This window comes from Phyllostomus discolor, chromosome 2 (assembly GCF_004126475.2).
Source record: "Phyllostomus discolor isolate MPI-MPIP mPhyDis1 chromosome 2, mPhyDis1.pri.v3, whole genome shotgun sequence".
Lineage (NCBI taxonomy): Eukaryota > Metazoa > Chordata > Mammalia > Chiroptera > Phyllostomidae > Phyllostomus > Phyllostomus discolor.
The window spans coordinates 203414147-203439689 of record NC_040904.2 but is presented as its reverse complement, the minus strand read 5'-3'; the positions used below and the strand labels follow the sequence as shown (position 1 = coordinate 203439689).

The 25543-nt window shown below is 51.0% G+C and overlaps 1 protein-coding gene and 1 long non-coding RNA gene across 3 annotated transcripts in view; both read right to left on the bottom strand.

Moving 5' to 3' along the window:
* Positions 1–25543, bottom strand: part of CHST11 (carbohydrate sulfotransferase 11) — a 244074-nt gene that overhangs the window by 197533 nt on the left and 20998 nt on the right. The gene's annotated exons all lie outside the window — the stretch shown is intronic.
* On the bottom strand, positions 1590–25072 carry LOC118499173. The gene is made up of 3 exons (XR_004901697.1): positions 23438–25072; positions 13994–13999; positions 1590–1601 (listed from the first exon to the last, which is right to left on the bottom strand). It is a non-coding gene; the product is annotated as an uncharacterized LOC118499173 (long non-coding RNA).

Here is a 25543-nt window from a genome sequence, read left to right as displayed (position 1 = left end):
TGACAGTCTGGTCTTCCTCGTGCAGAAACTGTCAACGGCAGTTCCCATGCTTCAAGCCCACCTGCCTGCTTCAAAGACCCCCATTTGTCACGAGGACCCAACAGGAGGAGGCAGAGTTTGGTTAAGATTGGCTTAAAAGTGGGAAAATCGAATAGAAGCATTAAAAAAGAAAGAATGCTGCACATCTCTTGCCTAAACACTATTGTGTGAGGTCTGGCTACGCAGAGAATGAATATGTGACTAACCACATTCCTCTGCCCCCCAGAGACCAAGCTCCCTGGGGTGGGGCGGGGTGGGGGGCGAGGGGATGGGAGTCAACGTGATGGACGCCAAGTCCAGGCCTGGCTCGGTAAACTCAGTGTCTTCACCCCTCTGGCTAGCTGCCTGAAAAGAAAAAGACGACCTTCAGAGTGACCTCAGGAGCCTTGTGCTGAAAGTGGCAGATCAAAAAGACGGAGAGAGCCTGGGTCCCTGGAACACCCAGTGGAAGTGAGCTGCGTGACCAGGAACTCCTGCTCCGGACCATTGCATGAGTGAGAAAAGAACTTCGCTTGTGTTCACTCACCGAGGTTTGGGGACTTACGACAAGGAAGCTAGTTATCACCTTAAATAATGTGAGTAGTCACAACGAGGTCATTTATAAGTTTCTCTGTTGGAGCCCCTACTGGATCTGGGGCTTCCATCCACGGGACCCAGGGTCCCATGTCACTCGTGCCTGTGACTCTATGCGCCACTGTGGCCACAGCAGCCGGGGGTTGGGGGGGAGCTTCTCCCGCACCCTTTGGTCTTAGAACAAGGGTCTCATAGGAGTGAGGTCGAACTCCTCTGCCAACAGTCCTCAGCAGGAATTAATTGAGCACCCACTATATGCCAGGTTCTGCCCTAGACACTAAGATACAGGGGCGGGTTTTACCCCCTACAGAGGGGCAACCAGGAGGCCCGTCACCAAACACAGGGGGAGTTAACAGAAGCAGGTACAAGAGACAAAACAGCAGAGTACCACCCCTCGTGTGGGGGAAGCGGGTTAGGGAAGTCACCAGAGAGGATGCTCTTACAAGGGCTTGAAGGACGGTGCCAATCATCCTGGCCGTGCTGGAGGTGGTGGTAGTGGTGGCAGTCATGGCGGACCAGCTATTAGAAGGACTGTCCCACCAAGTGTATCATCGCTAGTGCTATTTCCCACTGCCACCATCATGTTTCCTCACATGATGATCAAATCTACAAAAAACACATCGCCCTACATCATAAGAATGACAACTGGGAGGGTGAGGGTTTGCTGGTAGTGTAAGAAAATTTTTTGTGATAAGTTACGAAAAGGCCCTCACCCCTCCCTGGCACGCTCCTTCGGCCACGTGACTCTGCGTGCCGGCCTGGCAGGGCACCCTGCCCCGCACTCCAACTCTGAGCTCCGTCGAGTGACTTGCTTCGGCCAATGGGATGTCAGCAGGCATCCCACGGTAGAGTCACAAGCACTCGCGTGAGTGGCTTTGCTGGCTCTTTCGCCTTGTCATACCCACGAGGATGTGCCTGGGCTTCCCTTCCAGGAGAAGAGAGACACATGAGCAGAGTCGACCCCCTCAGTCCTCCCTGCCAAAGCCTCTCTGGACTAGTGACCCTCAGACACAGGAGCAAGGCCAGCCAAGATGACAGAGCCCTCTGACCACCCAGATGTGTGAATAAGCAACAGTGGTTTGCATGTGCTACTCCGGCTGCATGGTTGTTTGCTAGGCAGCAGTGCTGTGGCAATAATGGACAGAGTACTGCGTCATTGTTCCCATTTTACAGATGGAGAAACCAAGGCAGAGAGAGGTGAGGCAGCTTCATCAAGGTTACCCAGCTGGCACATAGCAAAGGTGGAACTTGAAAGCAGGCAATGGCTCTAGCCTATGATCCATTTCATTCGCCTTACCGTGTCTCAGTAAAGCAATCAGAGCTGACTCTTTATCACCAGGAGGCAAAGTGTTCTCTGCCTGGGCTCCCAGATGGGGCCCCCCCAGGCGGGGAGAAGGGCTCCCAGGGATCCTGCTAATTGGCGGCAGTCACCCTCCTATAGTCACTGACTTCGCGCTGGCAGGGACGGAGGCCATCTGCTCTGCCCAGGAGCCCTGCGGCACATGGAGGGGGCCCGCACACCTGAGAGCTCCCCTCCATTCCCCGCGCTGCCCTCTCACCCTCAGACCCCTGTCCCCCCACGATGCCTCCTGGGGCCGCACCTGGAGCCAGTGGGGCTTCCTCTCTGCCCGCTCCCCTCCCCCGCACTCACCGATACCCCGCAAGCTTTCCCTCTTGGCTCCGTCTCTTCACATCCACCAGGAAATCTGCAGAGAAACGCTCGGAGCACCTGCCTCCGCTGTCACCTGCGTCACCTCTGCTTCTGGCTTCCAGGCTGTCGAAGCCTGGCTCTAGGGTTATCCCATCTGGAGGTCAACTGTTCTGCCAGCCAGCTGTGGGTGTCCCCTCTCCTGTCCCCATGCCCCCTCCTCTTTCCCAGTAACGAAGGATGGCTTGACAAAGAAAAAAAAAAAAAACAGCCTCTGCCAAAATAAAAGACCTGTGGGAACCACTCTCAGGAGTTAGAGTGTCCTCTGGCCCCTCTGCCCAGCCAGGTTTCCATCTCTGCTGGGCACCCCGGCACCTGAAGGGGACCCCTCTCCCCTAGCACTAGCCCTTTCTCAGAGTGGCCCGCCAGTCCCAGAATGCCCTTCCTGAGCCTCATCCAGGCCCTAGTGCATTAGGCCTGCTGGAGGCCTTAGAAGCCCCATTCACGACTCTCCACTGCGATGCCAATGCACTGGCCCTTGGAAACGGGCCTCCCGGGGACAAGCTTACACTGCAGGCCTCGAGCAGTACTGGGCAACAGTCTGCAAGCCACGGAAATGCTGCATCTCGTGTCGGCCTCGCTTCCACTCCGGACGTGGAGACTATCTTTCTCCCGTTTTGGAGATGAGGAAACCGAGGCTCTGAGATGTGCAATAATCCCCCGGCCACAGGGCTAACAGTGCACAGCAGTGCTGGGCTTGGAAGAAAGATCGACCCCACATTCAAACCTGCTCTGGGCCACTCCTGCACGAGACAGCAAACGTGTCTGAATGCTGATGGAATTGGATGCCCGCACTCACTGGTCATGCTTCTCTGTTACCCATAAAACCGTTATTAGAATGAAAACCCAGAAAACAGGCACCTTGTGTTTTAGGATATCTTCCCACACTGACTTGTGTTGAGTGAGTGCAGTACAACTGCTGTGTTTCAGGGATGGGACCAACAGGTGTCCTGTTCCAGCCTCAGTCCCCACCCAGTGCCGGGGGTGGGGTGCCTTACGAGTGAACATGACACTAGTTGTCTTTCTACTTGACCATCAAAGAGGTCCTTTCTGTCTCCTCCCAACTGATCCTATTTTAGCGAAGCATTGGCCACAAAGAGGATAAATAATGAAACACTGGACAAACAGAGTCACACTCCTGAGCAAATAATAACGATGCTAATGAAAATAACAGCCACGTTTGTTGACTGCTCACTAAGGGCAAGAACCACACTAAGCACCAAGGGCAAGAACCACACCAAGCTCCTTACAAAGTATTATCTCATTGAACCCACACAACATCGCACCCACTTTACAGGTGAAGAAACGTGAGCATATAGAGGTTAAATAACTGGCCCAAGGTCACATGGCTGCAATTCCAACCCACACCAGGGTCACTCTGGAAGCGACTCCTCTAGAAAATACCCACTTGTGCTAAGTGCGGTCCCCAGAAGGGCAGCATCAGCATCAACCATTTCTTTAGAAATGCAGACTCTCAGGCCACACCCCGGACGTACTACACGAGGACCAAGTGCACAGGTAAGTCAGAGAAGCACTGGTGCAGACCAGGTCTCTCACCTCGGCACTGCTGACCTCCTGGGCTGGATAATCCTTTGCTGTGAGGGCTGCCCTGTGCAGCGCAGGATGCTTAGCAGCATCCCTGGTTTCTACCCGCTGGATGACAGAAGCACCGCCTCTTCCTCCCCAAGTCACGTCAATCAAAAAGGCCTCCAGTATTTTCTCCAGCAAAACAGCCCCCTGTTGAGGATCCCTGGTTGGAGGAGACTGCATTCTGCTGGCTGCATTTCCGGCAGGGATCAGAGGTCACTATGCAAACATTACAGGGGCCTGTCTCATAGGGCCTGAGTTCCAAGGACTGGGTGCAGTTCTGCTTCTGTCACTGTCTGCTCTGAGAATCTGGACGAGTCACAGATTTCCACCTCCGCATCCAGCCAGGCAGCAAAGAGGCTGAAAGCGCATCACATACAAGAATCACCTGGAGGAGGTTTTTAAAATTACAGGTGAAGGCGTGCCCTACACAACTACCCAGAGCTGCTAGGAACCCCCCAAGGAAGGCCCAGAATCTGCTTTTTGAACCAGCTCCTCCAGGTATTCTGATGGACCTCAGCCACGATCCGGCTTTTAGGAAGCGCTACACCAGAACATTCTAAGGAGACATAAAGCCTGGGACCCTCTTCATAAGGGACTCAGGCCTCCTCCCCACTCAGCACTGTTGCTGACAGCTGCCTGGAAGAAACCAATTCACACTGAGGGTTGACGGGCCGCCGTACACCCGCCCCCAGCAGGTGCTAGGGCGCACAGAGGTGGCGTCTGCGGCCTAACTCTGCCTCTGGCTGCATTCGCACAGCTTGGTGGAGGCAGGCGAGGTGCGCTGCTCCAGCCAAGAGCAGTCGTGGGAAGTGAGACCCTCACGACTTCCCTGCAGCTGCGAAACTGCAGAGGAACTAGAGTTGCCCGAAGGAGCAGCTGATGCACAGCCACCAACTCTCCCTGCAGCCAGACGGTGATTAGAAGACGCTGCCCCGGGGTGTCCCGGATACCCCCAGGTCAGCTAGCCAGAGAGCGGAACCGTGTTCCTGAGGGGAGGAGCGGAGTCTCTGCAGGTTCTCTTCAGAGCAGAAAGGAGAGCTGCCTTTCCCTGGGTGCATCCCACACGCGAGGCACTTTCCAGGCACGCTCTCCTTCCTGTCTGCCGGGCCAGGCTGCAGGGAGGCCTCCGCCTCCATCCTACAGATGAGGAAACTGAGGCTCAGAGCCCAAAAGTACTTCGCTCCAGGACACCGAGCATTCGTGGTGGGAGAAAAACTAGTCCCATTTGTTAGGAAAGCAGAGGCCCCAGCTTGCTGCTTTTTTGCTTCCTGTGTCCAAAGGGAACTTTCAGGAACCAACTTGCACATCCAGCCAACCACCCAAGGGTGAGAGCAGAACCCCTGACGTGTGCCACCTGGCCCGGGAACAAACAGATCTGCAATCCCTACATTCAGGTCAGGGCCACGTAGCCAGGGCCAAGACTCTGTCCCGAAGAAAAGCGGCTGGGGCTTTCTGAGCTCAAAACCGCTGGCCAGTCCAAAAGCATCTCACCATTTTTCACTCCAGAATCTGCCCGAATATATATTTTTTTTCTGTCCTCAGAAGAATTTTCTTTTTCTCCCTATGAACCCTCATCCCTTCGGTGGCAGCCTTTCTTTGGTTTTTCTGATCAACTCCTGAAGCCATCCCTGGCCACAGAGGAGGGCAGCAGGTCCTAAAGGGGCCCCTGTGCTGACGAGGACGGCCAAAATCCCCAGGACTGGGGGAGGGGAGGCCAGGTTCCCAGTCCTGAGTGCCCGGTCCCACTCCTAAGGGGGACACAGGGCCGCATGCTGCTGGGAGTCTTACTGCTGAGTCCCACCAAGACCAGCTGAGAGCATGGAAAAACCCTTGCTGTCACCTGCTGTGTGTGGGCCAGGACCTGTCCTGAGATTTTACATGGATTTGCTCTTTCATTGCTGAACACACACATCCTTTTAAGGCAGGTAGTGACTACCAGCCTTAGTCTGCAGGTGGGCAGTGAGGCTGAGAGAATTGATGATTTCTCCATGTTTTACGGTCTGAACGTTGGTGTCCCTCCAAAATCCACGTTGAAATCCTACTCCCCAAAAGGATGGTACCAGGAGGTAGGGTCTTCGGGGTGCACTTAAACCACGAGGGTGGAGCTCTCATAAATGAGATGAGTGCCCTTACCAGAGCCCATCCAGAAAGACCCCCAGACCCCTCCGCCACACGAGGGCACAACGAGAAGGCGCCGGCTGTGAGTCAGGCGGGAAGAGGGCCCTGACTGGATTGTGCTGGCACCCGGCCCGCTCACCTCCAGCCTCCAGAGAAGTCAGTTTCTGTTGTTTATACCTACTCTGTCCATATTTTGTTACAACAGCCCAAACAGACGAAGGCACACCCAAGTCACACACACCGAGGAAGTGACAGATGACAAATGAACTCAGGCCATGCAATGCCACTCACCCCGCCCCCCCAAGAATGTTTAGAAAGGGACATTGGTCCCACATGCCAACAGTTCCTTCTCCCTGTGACTAACACCTTTAACTACATTACCTGGGTCTACAGATTAATGCCTGACCTAAATATCCTCTCAGACGCCGCTGTACCGAGGGGGGTCCTCAGACCAGCAGCATCAGCATCACTCGGGAGCCTGTTAGGAAGGCAGGACCCCGGGCCCCGCCCAGACCTGCAGGACCCAGCTGGAGAAGCGCTGATCAGGTGCTTATCTTGCTGACTTAGCACCAGGAGCTGCCTCTGAATTCTCCTCTCCCGGGTTCTGGGCCTCAGGGGTCTCCAGATTCTGGGAGAAAATGCATTCATTTCACAAACTCCTTCCTGATGACTCCCCACAGCGGTCTCTCCCTTCTCTAACTTATTATGCACTTGATAGCCTGAATTACACCCCGTCTCCCAGCTACCCAATTTAGCTCCGGCGCTCTCTCCCAGCTGGCTCACATGTTAATTGTTTCGCACGTGCAGGGGTGGGGCTGAAAAGTTAAAAGACTGATTGCAGAGGGAACGGGAATAAATTAGCACCCACGCATCCTATCATCTCCATCCAATTAAGTTTCTGGCAGTCTGGGGTGAAGACCCGAGCTCTGTGTGGGGCGGGGGAGTTTTCTGCCCCACGGCGACCAGCCGCCACTCCAGCGACTGTACGTCTTCGTGAGCGGAATGATCTGGCCAACCCGGTCAGTTCTAAACACCAAGCCCTTATTCCCGGATGAGGTCAAGTTAAAGGAGTTCAGCACCCCCAAGCCCTTATTCCATGAAATGTTAAAGGGACCCGTCTAAGAAAAAGAAGATCAAAACTATGAACAGTACAATGATAACAAACTCACAACTGAACAGCTACCAACAACGGAATCCAAAACAAAAACAAACCAAGCAAACAACGAGAACAGGAACAGAATCACAGAAATGGAGAACACCTGGAGAGTTATCCGTGGACAGGGGGAGGAAGGAGAGAGGGGGAAGAGGTACAGGTAATAAGAAGCATAGGTGGTAGGTACACAACAGGCAGGGGGAGAGTAAGAACAGTATAGGAAATGGAGAAGCCAAAGAACTTATGTGTACGACCCACGGCCATGACTAAGCAGGGAGGGAATTGTGGTGGGAGGGAGGGGGCAGGGCAGAGGGGTATAAAGGGGAGAAAAAAAAATGGAACAACAGTAATAGCATAATTAATCAAATACACTTTAAAAGAGTAAATAAAATAAAAACCAGCACTTAGGAGGACAAAGGAAAGAGCAGCTGCGGTCATGTATGTTCTGGCTGGAGGCGCTGTCCTGCCCACGTGCTGTCCCGGAGAGGGAGGAAAAGGTCAGAAAAGGTCAGGTGTTTGCCCAAAGCTGCGCCTTACCCTACAATGGGCAGGGGCTACGTGTCTGTTTAACCATATCGACAGTGACTGACCCCAGGGTTTGTTGCAAGGCACCTGCAACTTTGCCGACCGCCTTCTGCAAAGGCTCTAGGACGCACTGAGTCCCCAGCAGGAGGCTGGCCCCTTCACCCAGCACCTGGAGTCGCCCGAAGGAGCGCGGTGCATGCAGACTGTAACTCTCAAGCTCATTCTCTCCAGGCCGACTTCACCGGCCAGGCCCCGGGCTGAGCGCTTTACCTGCAGCAGCTGATTTAAGAAGCCTCAGAAATGCCCACGAGGGCACCTAGCATGCCAAATTGAGCCCATTTTGCAGGTCAGCTGAGTACCTTCGAGCTTAAGTGACTTGCTCGGGGTCAAGAATCGGTAGTTGGGTGAGGATCTGACCACCAAACACTAGTCCAAGAGGGAGAAAAGGACTTCCGGTCCGTCACTTCCCATCTGGTGTCTCCTCAAGACTGTCCAGCAAAATTAGGGCGCTTGCCTTCAGGAACTCAGAAGTACCCTCTTGTTACTTCAGGTCCCAGAACCCCACTGAGTATCCACCCAGGACACACTCTGACACCTGCCCTCCCCCCCAGGTAACCCCCAGGCAGCAGGCTTTGTAGTCAAGGGCATGAACCCTGCAAAGGACAGACATGGGCGCGTGGCCCACCTGGGCATGCAAGAAGGGCGCCCTATCTTGCCCATCCTCCTCCATCCGCAGAGCCCGCTCTTATCTCCTTCCAGAATGCTCTGAAGTGCAGCGCCACTTTCACGCCTCTCTGTCTCCAGGACTGCGAAACTCCAGAGCACACCCCCCCCCCACCATCCTCAAGGACTCTGAGGATGACGAAGTGTCCTTAACAGTAGGCCCTGGCTGCACAAGGCTGGCCCTGTGCTAGGGATGGCCTCCTCTCCCCCTCGATCAAATGTGCCTTCAGTCTGTCCCGTGCTGTCTGTGCCTCCGGTTCTATGTCATTCGTCGGTTTACTTTTTCATTAGATTCCACATATGAGACCATATGGTATTTGTCTTTCTCTGGCTGGCTCATTTCCCTTAGTATAATAACCCCAGGTCCATCTATGCTATCAGGAAAGCTAGTATTTCCTTTTTTTTAATATAATTGAGTAGTATTCCATTATGTAAATGCGCCACAGCTTTTTTATCCACTCACCTACTGATGGGCACTTGGGCTGTTTCCAGATCTTGGCTATTGTAAATAACGCTGCAATGAACATAGGAGTGCTTATATTCTTTCAAATTAGTATTTCAGATCTTCCTGGATGTATTCCCGCAAGTGGAATCACTGGGTCAAAAGGCAGTTCCACTGTTTGAGGTATCTCCACACTGCTTTCCACAGTGGCTGCACCAATCGGCATTCCCACCAACAGTGCACAGGAGTTCCTTTTTCTCAATATCTTCACCAGCACTTGTTGTTTGTTGATTTACTGATGACAGCCCTTCTGACAGGTGTGAGATGGTATTACACGCTGGTTTTAATTTGCATTTCTCTGATAATTAATGACTTTGAGCATTTTTTCATACGTCTATTGGCCCTCTGTATGTCCTCTTTGGAGACATGTCTATTCAGATCTTTTGCACATTTCTTAATTGGGTTGTTTATCTTCCTGGTGTTGGGTTCTGTAAGTTCTTTCTATAATGTGGAAATTAACCCCTTATCAGATGTACCGTTAACAGGCACGTTCTGCGGTGCAGCGGGCCGCCTTTTTGTTTGGTTGATGGTTTCCTTTGCTGTGCAAAAGCTTTTTAGTTTGATGTAGTCGCCTTCTTCCCTTTTTGTTCATTTCTGGTGTCCTTGGTTCATCTGGATCCTGATTAGCCAGGTGGCTTAAAAACCAACCATTTAAAATTCTCTGGGCCACTTATCATTGGGCCGGGACTGACAGACAAACTCTTACCTCCCAACCTGAAAAACGAGAAGCTATCAAATGCTCAGCAAGCCCCAGGCCCTCCGACGGGGAGGAAATATTGTACATTAAGGAAATAAAAGGAGAGCTCAGATGTAAGCTACCAGGTATTAATGCAGAGCAATAAACCAGGAAAAGGCCCAACAGCAATGTTTTATGGAGACAAGCAAGAACTTCCCCCAAGGAGGGAGAAGGCAAGAAGGCCAAGAACTCAGCTTCTAATCTAATAATTCAAAGCAGGAAAAACAAACCATTTACAAGGCCTGGCAAATGTATCTCAAAAGACAGCTAAAACAGAAAGAGCTTAAGGGTGCTGGATTAAAAGTTCACGAGCAAATCCTGCGAAGCTGCATGAATCTCATTTAGAGGCACAGAAAAATACATACAGAGCGTTTCCCCGCCTGGCCCAGGGCTGGCTGTGCCAGGGGCACGGGGCTCAGAGGACGCCACAGACCCTAGGGTGGCCGCCCTGTGGCCACAGGGGAACAACGGAGGATGGCAAGGGGGCAGGGGGGCACAGAAGGAGAGGAGGGGGCACTGAGGACTCAGGCAGTGCAGGAGGCAGTCTGAAGCCGGGAAAACCCACCATCACCTTGATAATTCCCTTTCCTGACTTGTTTTATTTGGTCTGATTCTCCATTGTTGTGCTCCCCGCTGTCCAGGCGTAAGTGTCTATTACATTTACATAGAAATGACTTCTTTATAATCAAAGCTCTCACGACCCACCAGGATGGGCCTGTATCCATTTGTCAGTGCATATTTTCCCCACGTCTCCCCCTCGATTATTTTTTTGCAGAAGCCAAGGTGAAAGAACGCAGATCGTGGCCCAGAACTGCATAGAGCTAATGGCCCAACAATCAATAGCAGCTTCTGGCTGCCAAAGAGCAACCCAGGACCTGGACTTGGGGTGGGGGGCCCTAACTTCATCCCTTCCCACCTCATCCAGGCGAGGGACAAGAAGGAAGCTACAAGCATTTCTCTTTCAATTGTTGGGACCCCAAAGGCTGGTCACAGGCCTCACCCAAACTCTAATTCAGCCCCAAACACACCCACCCTACTCCCCACCCCCATCTCCACCCCCACTGGTGTCTGGGGAAGGCGCAGACACAGAGGAGTAAGTCAGAACATACCAACCTGCTTCCCAACGCCTATGAGAAAAGAAGGAAAACCAAGTACCCCTTCCCTCCCCCCACGAAAAAGACCAACCAATAAATACCATATTTTTAGGACTATAAGACGCACCGGACCATAAGACGCACCTTAGGTTTTAGAGAAGGAAAATAGGGGGGAAAACTTTGAAGCAAAAATGTGGTAAAATATTTAATAACCTATGACCCCGCTCTACCACCGCCCCGCCCCAGAGAGCCAGGTAAGCTACATTCAGACTAGAAGACGCACCCCCAGTTTCCTCCCAAATTTGGGAGGGAAGGGTTTGTCTTACAGTCCAAAAAATACGGTATTTGCTGTTTCTGCTCTATTCTTTTTTTAAGATTTTATTTATTTATTTTTAGAGAGGGAAGGGAGGGAGAAAGAGAGAGAGAGAAACATCAATGTGTGGTTGCTGGGGGTCATGGCCTGCAACCCAGGCATGTGCCCTGACTGGGAATCGAACCTGCGACACTTTGGTTCGCAGCCCACGCTTAATCCACTGAACTACGCCAGCCAGGTTTTTGCTCAATTCTTTGGGATTCTTCGTATTGAAAAACAAGAGCTACGGCCCAGAGAGGGAGAGCTAAATTAAACTAGCCCTGGGAGAAAAAGGACGAGGATTGGCAAAAGTGAGCCACTGCAGGGTGCAGAGCAGGAGGGTGGTGGACATGTTCCCAGGGGTTTTAAAAGATCAAGAAAGAGGAGAAGAAATTCAAAACAGAATCATCCCTCTCTCCTTCCCTCCCTCCCTCTCTCGCCCCTTTTTTTCCTTACTGCTGGAAAAGCATGTAAAAGAAAATAACTCTTCCCTCCAACCACCTAAAAACTATTACATTAAAAGCTTCCTGAAAGAAACCTGTAATTAACAATGTTATCAGCGGTAAAACATTATTAAAATCTATGGTGAACTCTAGCGTCCAGCTCTTTGAACTGAATCCTCCTTCAATGGGCTCTCAGAAATCACTGAGAGTTGCACACATAACCCCGGCAGGTCAGATACACCAGGAGTGCAACTTGCAAAAATCTTCAGAGAAAAGAGTCTTTTAGGGAAGTGTCCAGTAAAGGCACCTTTGAAGGCCCAGTGGACCCCTCAGATGACTCGGTCACGAGGTGTTAACACCACCCTGTCCTCCATGGGCTCATCTCTTTGATCTTCTGACTTTGTACTGGGTTGAAGCCCACCCTGGCAGTTTATGATCCCCCTCACATCTAATCACCTCCCATTCTATCTGCCTGCGTCCCAGGAACTGCTGGCAATAAAGCCTTGAAAATAAAAGGGACCCGTATGCTTAGGAAAGTGAAGAAGCTGACTTCTGACCCATGCACACACCCACAGGGAGAACAGACACACCTTTCAAAGACAGTGACTGTTATTAAGATGCAAGGGGAGGCCCAGCATCCCTGGGGCCGCACGACTGAACAAGGTAGGGGGCGGGAAGATGGCCCTGCAAGGTGCCCGACAGCAGCGTAACAGTCCAGAATAACTCAAACAACAACTGAAGAAGAAACCTCCAAGGAAACAAGTTGCAGAGAAAATGGAATGTGAATTTTTTGTTCAAACACAAGGTACTCAAAACATTGCAGAAGCATCAGAGGGATGCCTGAGTTTGCTAGAGTTGCTATAACAAAACACCCCAGGTAGGGGGCGGGCCACTTAAACAACAGAACTCTGTTGTCTCACAGTTCTGCAGTGCGCAAGTCTGAGATCAAGGTGTCCATAAGGTTGGTTTCTTCTGAGGCCTCTCTCCCCGGCCTGTCGTTGGCCGCCTCCTCCCTGGGTCCTCCCGTGAGCTGTCCTCTGTGAGTCTGGACCCTTGCTATGCCTTTTTGAGTCCAAATTTCCTCTTACAAAGACACCAGTGAGACTAGATTAGAGCCTGCCCACATGACCTCATTCTGACTTAATCACTTCATTCAAGACCCTGTCTCCCAGCAGAGTCCCGTTCTGAGGTCATGGCGATTAGGACTTCAACATAAATATTTGGAGGGGACCCAATTCAGCCTCTAATACATGATAAGGACAGTAACTATGCTCCAAGGCATTCAACCTTTTAAGGGACCATCATAGTTCGCCAGGTACTTGATGTGCCCCAGCTTGCTAAATCTTTGCACAGGTCCCCCAAGACAGGCACTCTCGTTCACAATGTCACACATATGCAAGGGGGCTAACTCATCGCAGGCCTAACCACAGAGGGAGGCCTGAGCCCGGGACAGGGCTGAGCAGGCCTGTCTGCCCCGGGCAAAGGCTGCTTTTGGATGGCAAATTCTCCGACTCCCCAGCTCCATGATCCCCAAAACCCGCCATCACACACATCCTTCAACCTGTGCCTAGGATTTTGTGACAGGAAATAACACGTCCGGTTTTCTTTTTGCAAATGTGTCTTGTTTAAAAAAAAAAAGTTTTAGGGCATTAGTGTGTGAGTTGACTTTTTCACGGAGACTTCATTTTACGGTGCCAAAATAAAGAAAAATGTAAACAAAACCTATCACAGCGTGCGGAGCGGCCCTGCAGATTTAACTGGCCCTGTTCGGTGGCCCCGTGCCATTATTTACGAACAGGATTAGCAGATGGGAGTGTGAAATCGCTCCCCTGACTTGAAGTAACGTAATGTATTTTTCCTAATGTAATCTGAAGCGTCTGTTAAGACGCCGATCCAACGCAAACATCAGAACTGATACGGGCAGCTGTGGCCGGCAGTCACTCGGCGGCACCTATGGGGAACTGGACTAATATCAGGCCTCGTGGGGAACCAAAATGAAATGAGATTGAGATTAACAAAAATTAAACCAAATATTTGACATTGAACTTGACAGGCTTTCCAGTGTTTCCATGGCTTCCCAGCAACTCTGGGGGATCTAGGAGCAAATCCTCTCGTGCAATAATTCATTCACTCACCATCCTCCCCTCCTTACACACACACACGCACACACACACACACAATACAAGCCAAATTCAGGAACTGAATAGTGTCAAGAAAAACGTTCACAATTAGGTGTCTCTTTCCTCTTTTCTCTATTATTTACGCAACAGTTACTGCAATTCAAACCAAAAAGGTAGAGACCTTTACAAGCGACAAGCTTAAAGAGACTTGGCCACTGTTTGTGGAGCCCTGGCTTGGGCTGCTCGTGAGGCTTTGGTGATGCCTGAGGCGTAAACCTTATTCCAGAATCCTCTTATTCCTGAGTCCACCAAGACACTCCACCCTTGACAAAGGATCCCATTATCTACAACCTGGTTCCTGATATGGGTCAGCTCAGGATTTTAATATAGTTTAGTTACTTAGAAAAAGAGGAGAGGCCTCCCTGGAGCTTTGATACCCAAGGTCAAGGTGCTAGCCTTTCCTAGGTGTGACTTTGAGTAAGTTACTTAAATTTTCCAACCCTCACTTTCCCCACCTGTGAAATGGGGTAAAAATGGAAACTTACTCATAGAGTTGAGGTGAGAAGTGAGTCACACAAGGTGCTTAGAAGACTGAATAAATAATAACCAGTAGCTATTAGTTTTTACTAGTATATTGATTACGCTAGGTATTGATTCCCTTTTGTCACGATTACAATTTAATGGATGAGTACAACATGAGGTAAAAAGTAATAAAACGGCATTGCTTAGCCATAATGAGATACCACCTCCCAGCCATCAGGATGGCTACTATGAAGAAACGGAAAATAACACCCTCGTTGGCAAGGCTGCGCAGCAGCCGGAACCCTTGTGCGCAGTTGGGAGGAATACACAATGGCACCGCTGCTATGGCAAACAGGGTAGCAGTTCCTCAAACTATTAAAAATAGAATTACCATATGATCTAGTAATCCTGCTTCTGGGTAGAAAGCCAAATGAATGGAAAGCAGGATTTCAAAGAGATATTTGCATGTACATGTTCATAATACCACTACTCCCGAGAGCCGAGCTCTGGAAGCAACCCACCAGTTGTCTTGCCCATCGGTGGCTGAAGGGATACAGGAAGTGTGTTACATGCATTACCATGGAATACTATTAACTTTAAAGAGGAAAAATACCTGATGCATGCTAGAGCATGGGTGAACCCTGAGGACACTATGCTAAGTGAAATAAGCCAGTCCAAAAAAAAAAAAAAGAGAGAGAGATAAATACTGTATGGATCTACTGTCTGAGGTATTAAGTAGTCAAATTCACGGAATCAGAGGGTAGAGTGGGAGCTAGCAAGGGCTGGGGGTGCGGGGACATGGGGCATTGTGTCCCCGTTTTACACCATGAAAAATGTTCTGGAGACTGACTGCAGGACAAATAATGTGAATATACTTAACACTATGGAACTGTGCACCTGCCATGGTTAAAATGGTGAACTTCGTTATGTGATTTTTATCATTTCACAATTTTTAATTATTTTTAAAAATCCCTAAAAAAACCCAAAAGTGTTTAAATGTCTTCAAAAATGAACTCTAAATGTCTCTCAGCCCATCAGCTACGCCCCGACCCCCAACCCCAGGGTTACCGTTCTGCATTCAAGGTGACTTACTTCTGGAACACGCCCACAAAAACGCTGAAGTGGGGGAACTCTCGGTGGATTGGAGGAGTGTCGAGAAGTGAAGTTGAAAAGAAGTATTGACTTAGAACAGATTCTATTTTAATGCTTTGAGACAAAATCCTTTCCCTGGAAAATTGCCTCCAACTCACTAGATCCTGAGAGGCGGAGACCGAATCTATCTTTTCTGAGATGCTATCACTCAACTGAGAGCAGTGATGAGGAACACGGGCGTGGGACGCGGTGGCTCCGAGGCAGTGCCGGCGTGTGGGGCAGGCTCCGACTCTCCTCTGGCATCCCTTCAGAGGGGACCCTGCTCGAGATTCAGGGAAATCTGCCCGATCCCATCCACCCACCTGGAGCCCCAAGTCCAGTGCAGTGAAGGGGTCACGAGTAGCAAACAGCTGGGTTCCACCCTGGGCAGAGTCCCACCAATGGACTAAAGGCTTCGGGAGGGACTGCCCTCCACGGACCGTCACCATGTCTCCCTACAGACAAGACGCTCTTGCTCTTCCCTTACGAGCAGGATGAGTCACCTGCAAGCATTAGCCTGAGCCAGAGTCAGGGGCCATCAAACCACCCCTCCATGGCCCACCTGAAGCCTCCTCACCTAGTACAGCTGCCATGCAATTAGCTAACACCTTTACCATACACGACGAATTGGACACACTTGCACATTCAGGGTGGGCCAAAGTAGGTGTGCAGTTGTGAACTCGAGAAGGTTTATTCTTGTATTAGTCCTTATTGTTTATTGTATTACTTTCCACATACACCAGCTTTTGCCCACCCCTGTATTATTTCCACTGCTCTCACACAGGACATGCCCCAAGCCACTCCAGCACAAGCCAGCACGTCTGTTTCATTCACCGGGCGCCACACACCTAATAGGGTTCAGCAAATGCCTGTTCAGGGAATGCGTGGTGCCCTCTACAAACACCTCTATTTAAGAACCAATTAAGTAGCCCAGACCCTACTTGGTTCCAGGCAAAAACGTTCGCTTCCACACCTGTCGTGGGATGAGAAAGCAATCAAGATCTTGTCACGGCGCTAGACCGCGGCGGTGACGTCAGCACCCGATCCGAGCCCCGCCCCCCGCCCCCCGCCCCCAGGGGGTGAATGGCTGAGGCTGCAGAGGTTGCTAGCCAACCCCCCCACCCCACCCCCGCCCCCGTGCCCTAACACACACCACTTCGATTACTGTTTTGTTTCACTTTCTGATCTTTCTTGGGTCAAGGAAATCGAACTTGGCTGAGAGCCAGTAAGAGAGCTACAGGCAAGTGCAGGTATAAATTCTACTTGAATATTTTCTCCCTTACATCCTGGATTCTTGTTAATAAAACCTTAGTTCAATCAATGTCATGCCCCGTGGTGGTATCTCCAAGTTCAGTCTTGTTCCAGAACCACACTTCAACAGCTGAAAGTGTCATTTTTAAAAAGGAATTCCATTCTTGACTCCCAGCTTCCAGAGGGCATTAAAAGATATAATCACTCATTCCATAAATCAACAACACAATTTATTGAGTTCTTACACTGGAGCAGGCACTGGGGTAGTGTCGGGGACACAGAGGGAAGATGGCCAGACAAAGGCTCTGCCCTCAGGCGGCCTCTGTTCTGACCAGGGGAGATGGGTAATAGCAAAGAAAAAGAAAAAGAAAAAGAAAGAAAGAAAAAGAAAAAGAAGCTAACGTCAGGGAGTCAAACATGATTTGAAGAAAAGAAAAGACAGTGATGCAATAAGGGGGAATTTTTTAGAACAGACGGTCAGATGCATGGAAATCAGGCAGTCTTCGAGGACAGCATTCCAGGTAGAGAAGACAGCAAGTGCAAAGGCCCTGAGGCAGCTTTTGAGCCGGAAAGAAGAGCCATATGCACAGCAGGTGAGTCCAGGGGGAGTGGGGGACGATCATAAAGGTGAACAAGGCCTGGGACTTGAGAAGCCCTGTAAGACCCTGTAAGTGGTTGACAATTTCCTCCCAAGTGCAATGGGAGGTTCTGGAGGGTTCTAAGAAGAGGGCTATGGTAAATAGATTTTTGTTTCTAAAAATCTCTTTAAGACTGCTATGGGAAAAACAGATCACGGGGGTTGGGGGCAACTCCCCATTATGTGGATTTTCCTTGCGAGCTCTTGCCAAATCCTCCCGTCTGTCCTGCCCCAGGTCATTCTCGGGGAAGCCTGGATCATATGAAGTGGGAGTGAGGGGTAGACTGGGCTGACAGTTCTCTCTGATGGTCACCGAGGGAGAAACACGGGGAAATCTAACAGGATGTTCCTTGCACACGTGCCCAATGAGAAGCTACTGGTAGCGACCTTAGAACCGTGCCTACACATGGCGGGCTCTCAAAAATATCTGTTGGATACATGAGAAAATGACCAAATACACTTGTCCACTAGGCTCGATGCTGAGACTGAATGAGGCAGAGACCGCCCCTGACACCCAGCACAGTCCGGGGCGCAGACGAGGGGGCTCCCAGCAAGTTAGAGAGAGAGTCAGAGAGGGAAGAAACAACTTGAAAGGCTTCACCGAAGATCGCCCCGTATTTTTCTCTTTGAACTGTGGTCAATATTTTATCACTTCTCAAACCTTACTCTCGAATTCTGGAAACATTTCAAAACGATGCAGTTCTGAGATCTAAATGTGGTCTCTTTGCACAGACGAAACCCTTCTTGTTTTCTGAAATGCCAGTTCTTGCGATGAATCCATCCTCTTTGTCCAAAGGGTGAAAAGGGAAACTCGGTTTCCGCTTCTCAAATTCCCCTGACCGATGGTCGGCAAAAAAAAAACGGTTTCAAGACTTAGCATCTAATAAAAATGCAGCATCAAATCCAACCTCTGCCTTGACTTTGTTGAACGTTGCGAGACAGGAAATCACCGTGCTCATACCTGGGAGCAGTGCAGGCTCAGGACTAAATGCTGACATGGTGAAGTTTTCTGACAAAATCTTCTATTATCTGCAATTGACCTTAAAACCCGGTGGCACCAACTGCGTGACATGGCGTACGTCCCTTTTCATCTAGTGCAGCCAGGTAACGTGCAAGGTCCCTGAATGGGAAACACCCACTGACAGGGGTGGGTAGTAATCAGAAGGTGACAACCAGCAGCCCACTTCCCACTGGTGCTCTAACAGCCCATCTTGATGTCTCGTGTGGACCGGAAGGTGGGCAATTTAACACCATGAATATCAGAAATGACTTCACAGCGGTGAAGGGAGGGGTGTTTAAGACGTGTGGCTGGCTAGGCTTGTCTGCTTTTCCTCTCCACCCGCCAGGCCGAGGCGGGCATCTTGGAGAGCACCCTCTGGCCCAGGTCACCAGCAAGACATTTTCAGAGGATTATCTTGCTTAATGCAACTAGAAAGCTGAATGCTGCTTTTCTCTCGCCTGCTGTGAGGGGAACCTCCATGCCAGGTGCTGTCAGAGAACCAACCTAAGAGGTCAGACAACAGGGGCTGCCTCGGGTTCCAAGTTCAAACTATCAGGAAGGGTTATGTGGCTGCTTGCTCGGAAACGAACCTGAGGCAGGATTTGGTCTAAAGCTTGCTGTCCCCGCAGCACCCCCACGGTGGTTTATACAGGAGCCGACAGTCCTTAGCACCCCCGCATTGCTGGAGGCACAGGTCTCCGCCCAAATGCGCCAGGAACGGTTGTTACAGGCTGACCTGTGTCTCCTCCAAATCCGCAGGCGGAAGCCCTCGTCCCCAGGACTGCTCAATGTGACTTGATTTGGGGGCGGGCCCTTTCAAGAGGTGGTGGATTTAAAATAGGCTGTCAGGGTGGGTGCTAATCCAAACCGACTAGTGTCCCTGTGAGAAGAAGACATCTGGACACACAAGGAGACACCAGGGATGTGGGCGTGTAACGGAAAGACCACGGGAGGCCACAGCAATAGGGCAGCCGTCGGCAAGCCAAGGGCAGAGGAATCAGAAGAAACCAATCTGCCGACACACCGACCTTGGACTTCCAGCCTCCAAAGCTAGGAGAAAGTAAGTTTCTGTTGTTGCAGCCAAGCCGCCGTGTGTGGTATTCCACTACGGCGGCCAGAGCCGACACAATGGTGATGGCAAACAGGGCTGGGTGCACTCCGCTGTGGGGCCGATCGCATTCTCCCCGGTGCCGTGGCCGGCCGGGCCTTGGACAGAGCAAGCCTCCGCTGCCTCCTCCTCCCCTGAGACACGAGTCCCTGCGCAAAGCCCCGTTCCCGGAGGTCTTGGGTCCCTGACACATTCACTTAATTCTTTTAAAAATCCATGTAAAAAAATGAAGTTGTGCCCTGGCTGGCATAGCTCAGTGGATTGAGCGTGGGCTGCGAACCAAAGTGTCACAGGTTCGATTCCCAGTCAGGGCACATGCCTGGGTTGCAGGCCATGACCCCCAGCAACCGCACATTGATGTTTCTCTCTCTCTCTCTCTTTCTCCCTCCCTTCCCTCTCTAAAAATAAATAAATAAAATCTTTTAAAAAAAAACTTAAGTTGTGAGACAACGTATGTCTGTTTGAAAATTTTACCGCTATTTTAAACATGCAAAGAGTACATACATACAAGAAAATACAAATAATAAAATGATCTGTAGCCCTACCTCCCACCCGGGAAAGATTTACCTTTGACTTTTTTTTTTTACATGAGTATATACTCTTCCGGTGCATTGGACTAGGACTCTTAGCCTAAAAGACCCAGTAATCTATGTTCAACTGGTGTGATCTTGGAAGAAATGTTTCTGCCTCTCCAAGTCCGACTTCCTCAGCTGCACAATAAGGACAACGAGAACCTCCCCAGAGCAGCTCTATTAAACAAGATATTGTTTCTGCAGTGGCCGGCGCAGCACGTAATAGGCACTCAAGAAGAGGCGCCACTGTTATTAGTCTAGTAATTGTTGGGAACAATGGGGTCATTTGAAGCAAGAATTTCCGACGGGGTCCTGGCGGGGAGAAGACTGTTTGTGGGCAGTCGTCTGCCAATGGCTGTGTTGTTCCTTTATACGGGGTCCACTGCACCAGTGGAGTCCCCAAAAGCCAGATGAGAGTTTAAAATACCTCACACCGAAATGTGGCTTCAGTGTATTCCTCCCTCTATCCAGATATGCCTCTTTATAAAAACCTAGTTCCATCAGATTGCTAAATGGGACTATTATTTATTTGCATAATCAAAGTTGAAAGCTAGCAAACCTGCCCCGACCCCGCCATCAGAAATCCGCTTCCATGGTAATGCAGCGGAGGTGGAGCCCCAAGCTGGGTGGGGGTCTCCCTGCTCCTGGAGAAGGTCTGGTCCCTCTGATTTGCTCAGGGGCTCTTTCCAGCTCTGAGACGTCACGATCCTATGATTCAGTTTCTCCTCCCAAGCAGCCCTGGCAGGCAGGCCTTTCAGGTGTGGTCGTTAAATACGCACCACAGTGCAGCTGACTGAGAAGTTCCAGGAACACACCCTCCAGACAATCTCGCCATCCGGGAGCAGGAACCAGGACCGCAGCTCATGAACTTGGCCTGGCTGTCCAACTCTCACGCCTGCATGGGATGCGAGGCCCAGGATTAAGCTCTGGCTAATGAAGCCCACAGTCCAGCCACGCTGTGTCACCCACAGGCAAAAAGCCAGACCCCCCCCTCCAAAAGCTGACGTCGTCGTTCTCAGAAGCCGGGCGCACCAGGGTCCCTCCCCAGGCTGCCACCCAAACAGCCGTGAGCCATGGAGTGGTCCTCACATCTAATATTCATTTCCACACTGTTCACACAAATTTCACCCTGGCTTTAAAACCCTTTCCGCCCAGGGAGGGGGAGTGGGGCGAGAAGAAGACTGTGACACATCTGCTCAAGAAGGCAGGCGAACGATCGCATTTTCCCTGCAGAGAACAATCTAAAGGTCAGGCGGGAAGGACTGGCAGCATCATGTGGTGGATGAAACCTAGCAGAGGAAAACTCACAGCACAGGAGATGGCGACAGGAGAGAGAAAGACACACACACACACACACAGCTGTGCAATGATTTTCACTCCAGCTTCAGACCAAGACCCACCCACCTTCCATGGCCCAGCCGCCTAAACATGGTGTGTCGGTAATCGCGACCCAAGGTGCCCCCCCCCCGCCAATGGAGGAGGAAGGTGGGCCAGCGGGAAGTCTGCGGTCAGAGACCTTTTCGTTTTTCCACTGTTTCCATTTTCAGCTCAAGCGCCCCCAGCAAGCCCCGCTGATCACAAAAGCGCTGTGGTTACCAAACATGAAAGATGCTTTAGATCGGAATTCAAGGTTCGACAATGGACAGGAACAGGAAGAGGGGCCTGAGCCAGTCTTCTTTTTGCAGAAAAAGGTCTACACGGAGTCATTTCACGGCTGTTGCAACTGCACAGAACCCTGAAGTCAGGGCTGGGTGTTAGAGGTACAGCGTTCACCTCCTGGGGCGAGGTGAGGGCCAGAAGTGGCGAAGGCACCGATGACCAGGGACCCTTCTTCCCGCCTGCCACCCCAGGCCTCCCGGGGGGGGGGCTGCTTCTCCAAGCCCGGGTCACGTGTACCTCTTTTATTCTCCCAGAATCATCTGCTGGGGTGGAGATCAAGTTCAGATTTTTCAGAGCCACCCAACCTGCCAGAGTTGTGTTCCTCAGAATGTCAGGGAACACCCCGAGTCAGTGTCAGCTGAGGTATCTGTTAAATCAATTCCCAAGTCCCACCTCAAACCTACTGAATCCCACCCAAAATCTGCACGGGGTGGGGGGGGGGGTGCAAGCTCTCCAGGTGGCTCATCAGCACATGAATGCTTGAGACCCTGCCCTAGTGCAGCAATCATCCCCCCACCCCCCCAAAAAGGTCCCAAGGGCAGGTTTAAAAGAAACACACATCTTTGGACCCCAGAGCCTGCAAGGGCACGCTCCCTGAAGCCTGGCAGAGAAGGTCTGCGGGGGGCTCGGGATGTTAGCTCCACCCCCACACCCCCTCCCAGGGCGACTGTGGCTGGTAAGCTCCTGAGATGTTTTCTAAAGAAAACGGCCCCCATCCCGTCCCCATCCTTCTCCTGACCCCCAGCCACCTGTGTCTTAGCTCCGATGTGGCTTCCTTAGCAGAGAAAGGCTTCTGCGACCCCCTCCACCGCACAGCCCCACTCCCACCAACGCGGGACTCGGTTTCCTTGGGACAGCCTTTCTTGACCCCCGTTGCAGTCTTTGGTATAACTTATCACAACTGTTGTTAACTATGTATCAGCATAGTTACTGCTTTAATGTCTGATCCTCCACTGGACTGATAATAATGCTAAGCAGATGTATCACTGACCACCTGCCACATCCCTGGACTGGGACCTCCACTGAGTCACACCTGGGCACAGGGCGCAGCTGAGAAGCCAGACTCTCTGATTCCAGTTGGAAACAATTCCCACTGGGTCAAAGCAAATAAAAAAAAATGTGTTCCTCCTGACTGCATGAGTTTCCCAGGGCTGCTGTGACAAAGTGCCACAAACACAGTGGCTTAAAACAACAGAAACTGAATCCCTCCCAAGGCTGGAGGCTGGAAGTGCAACGTCAAGGCGTCAGCAGGGCCGTGCTCCCTTCAAGGCTTCTGGGGGAGGAAACCTCCTGGCTTCTTCCGGCTCCTGGTGGTGCTCGGCCTGCCCTGGCCGGTGGGGGCGTCGCTCCAATCCTCACCTCCATCGTCACGTGGCCTCCCTCCTCTGTGCGTTTCTGTGTCTCCTCTCTTCTAAGGACACCAGTCACACTGGATTAAGAGCCCACCTTCCTCTGGTAGGACCTCATCTTAACTACTTCCCCTCGCACGGATAAGGTCCCCACCTGAGGTTCCAGGAAGGACATGCATTTTAGAGGGACACTATCCAAGCCAGTCCACTGACCAAGCAGAGGTTTATGAAATGCACTTGCGTTCAGCCAGGGCTCAGAGCACATACAAGCTGAAGTGCAGCACCTTCGTGTAGCAGAACTACCCATTTACCTCCAGTACCCCCCTCACTCTATAGAGCTAAAAAGCGCAAAATTTTAGCTGAGCACCTGCCAATCAGAATAAAGACAACTTGCCTAGCCTCCCGTGCACGTAGAACAACCACGACAAACAACCACGACAAAAAGAGCAGGTGCTGGGGGCAGGCGGGCCCTCCGCTGCACCTCTCCCCACTCCCCACTGGCAGGATGCGGACGTGGAGGTGAGCCGAGCACAGGCAGCACAGGCAGGCGGTGCAACACGGAGGAAGGCGCGCGGGCCTCCGGCACCTCCGGGCTGCTGCACCGGCCCCGACCTGCTTCCCTGGGAAAATGTCTATTGACTCAGCCTCTCCTTCAGCCACAGAGATTCATTTGTCTTCCAACAACAGGAGGCAAACGGAATCAAACAGTTCACGTCACCGCTTTCAGTCCAAAAGGGTTTTTCAAGTGGCAAAAAGACTCCACAACGGCCTACTATACGAGTCCAAGCTGTCTTTCTAATCCAATTATAGTTCACTTCTTGCCTCCCCTGATTCTGGTATTCATCGGGGGGGGAAAAAAAAAAAAAAGAATATCCTTCAGCAGCCCCTGGTGACCCTGGGCCAAAAGCAGCCGTGAGCCAGGGGCTGCTGGGTACACGTGTCCCTAAGTGATGCAGTGGAATGAACACGCCCAGATGTCGTCTTATTTTTCTAGAAGATTTCAACAGCCAACTTTAAGGCTCTTATTTCGGTCACAAGATAAGCCTTGGAGACTCTCACCTGAACTCTTCAATCAAGGCAATGTGGACGTATAGGATTCCACGTGCCGGCTAGAATTCCTGCTCGCCCGGTTATTAGGCTGATTGATACTCAGTTGCTACTTTGGTTTTGCTAGAAGGCTCCTCCAATGCTCTCGACATGGTTCCAATACCATTGGTACAGCTCCACTCAAATGCTGGGTGACTTCTGTCCAGCAGCCTATGCCCCATCATATTGGGTAACAGCACCCCCAGTTTGCTTTGGGAACCATTCCCCCAACTCTTGAACTAGGCATGTGAGTGAGGCATGTGGTTCACTAGCCACACCAGTGAGATTCTTCCTTCCTTTCTTCCTTCCTTCATTCACTCGCACATTTACTGAGCACTTACTATACACCAGGTACTGTTCCAGAAGCTAGGGATATGGCAGTAAACAAAATATAAAAATCCCTATCCTCATGGACTTTACACACCAAAGCTTTTGTGGAAACTGCTGGGGGGAAAAATGTATTCTTTCTTTGTATTGATTTCTGAAAGGGTGGGATGGAGGCTGAAACTGTTGGCAGCCATCTTGCCACCATGAAGGGATGGATAAGGCATGAGACCAGCTCCTAGGGTCCTTGGACTTTTCTGGTTCCCTGCACCGAAAAAAAAAAAAAAAAGTCCCTTTTCTGCTTAATCCAATGTGAATGGGAGGGATAACTTTCACCTAAAAGATTTCCGATCTTAAGACTTCCTTGGCAAGGTATTTGAGGCAAGTTTGGAAACGCCAAGTGAAGACAGGTAACTTGACTGAAAGTGGCCCATCCTTCAACATTCCTCACCCCCAGGCATTGTTTTAATGAGTCCTTCCAGGTTGTCATTTCCAGAAGTAAAAAAAAAAAAACTCCCTCCAATAACCTCCTAGAATGGAAGAACCAGTTCATGATTCAGTCTCCCCCACGGTGCGTTAAGAACCAAACCATATCAAACCAACATCCCCCAAATGACCACGAACAAGATATTCCCAGCTGTCCCCCGGACCTCTGGAAATCGCCTGCGGCTGTGAGGGCTGCAGGTGACAGCCCCTTGATGTCCCACAGGGCTAAGTCCCAGTGGGCCCCAGTGTCTCTGATGATGGCATCCAGTCCCCGGCACCCTGCGTGTCACTGTTAAGAGTGCCTGAGCACTTGAACAATGATTAAAATAAAAAAAAAAAAGAGTGCCTGAGCAAGACACACAGATAACTGAAGCTAAGTGACCACATCCTATTGAACAGGAAACTTAATGGCCAGCGGCGTTGGGCCCATTCTCACTTCCCCTCCTCCACTTCCACCACAGGGCTGGGTTGAGGGGAGTCTCGGTGTGAGGAGAGTGTGAGGAGAACAAAACAGAGTGGGAGGAGAGGGACAGTGACAATCCCCAAATTCTGACACAAAAGAGGCTCCGAGGAAACAACCTGCCGGGAGAAACACTGCACTTTTCCTCAGTGCACATTTTGGGGTGATTTACGGTGGGTTGGTGGGAACGTGGGGAGCTCAGGTTCCCCACAAGCCACCACTGGGCACGCCGCTGGAGTGGTTCACTCGTTCTCTCATCCCGATAGCAAGAATAAATGAATC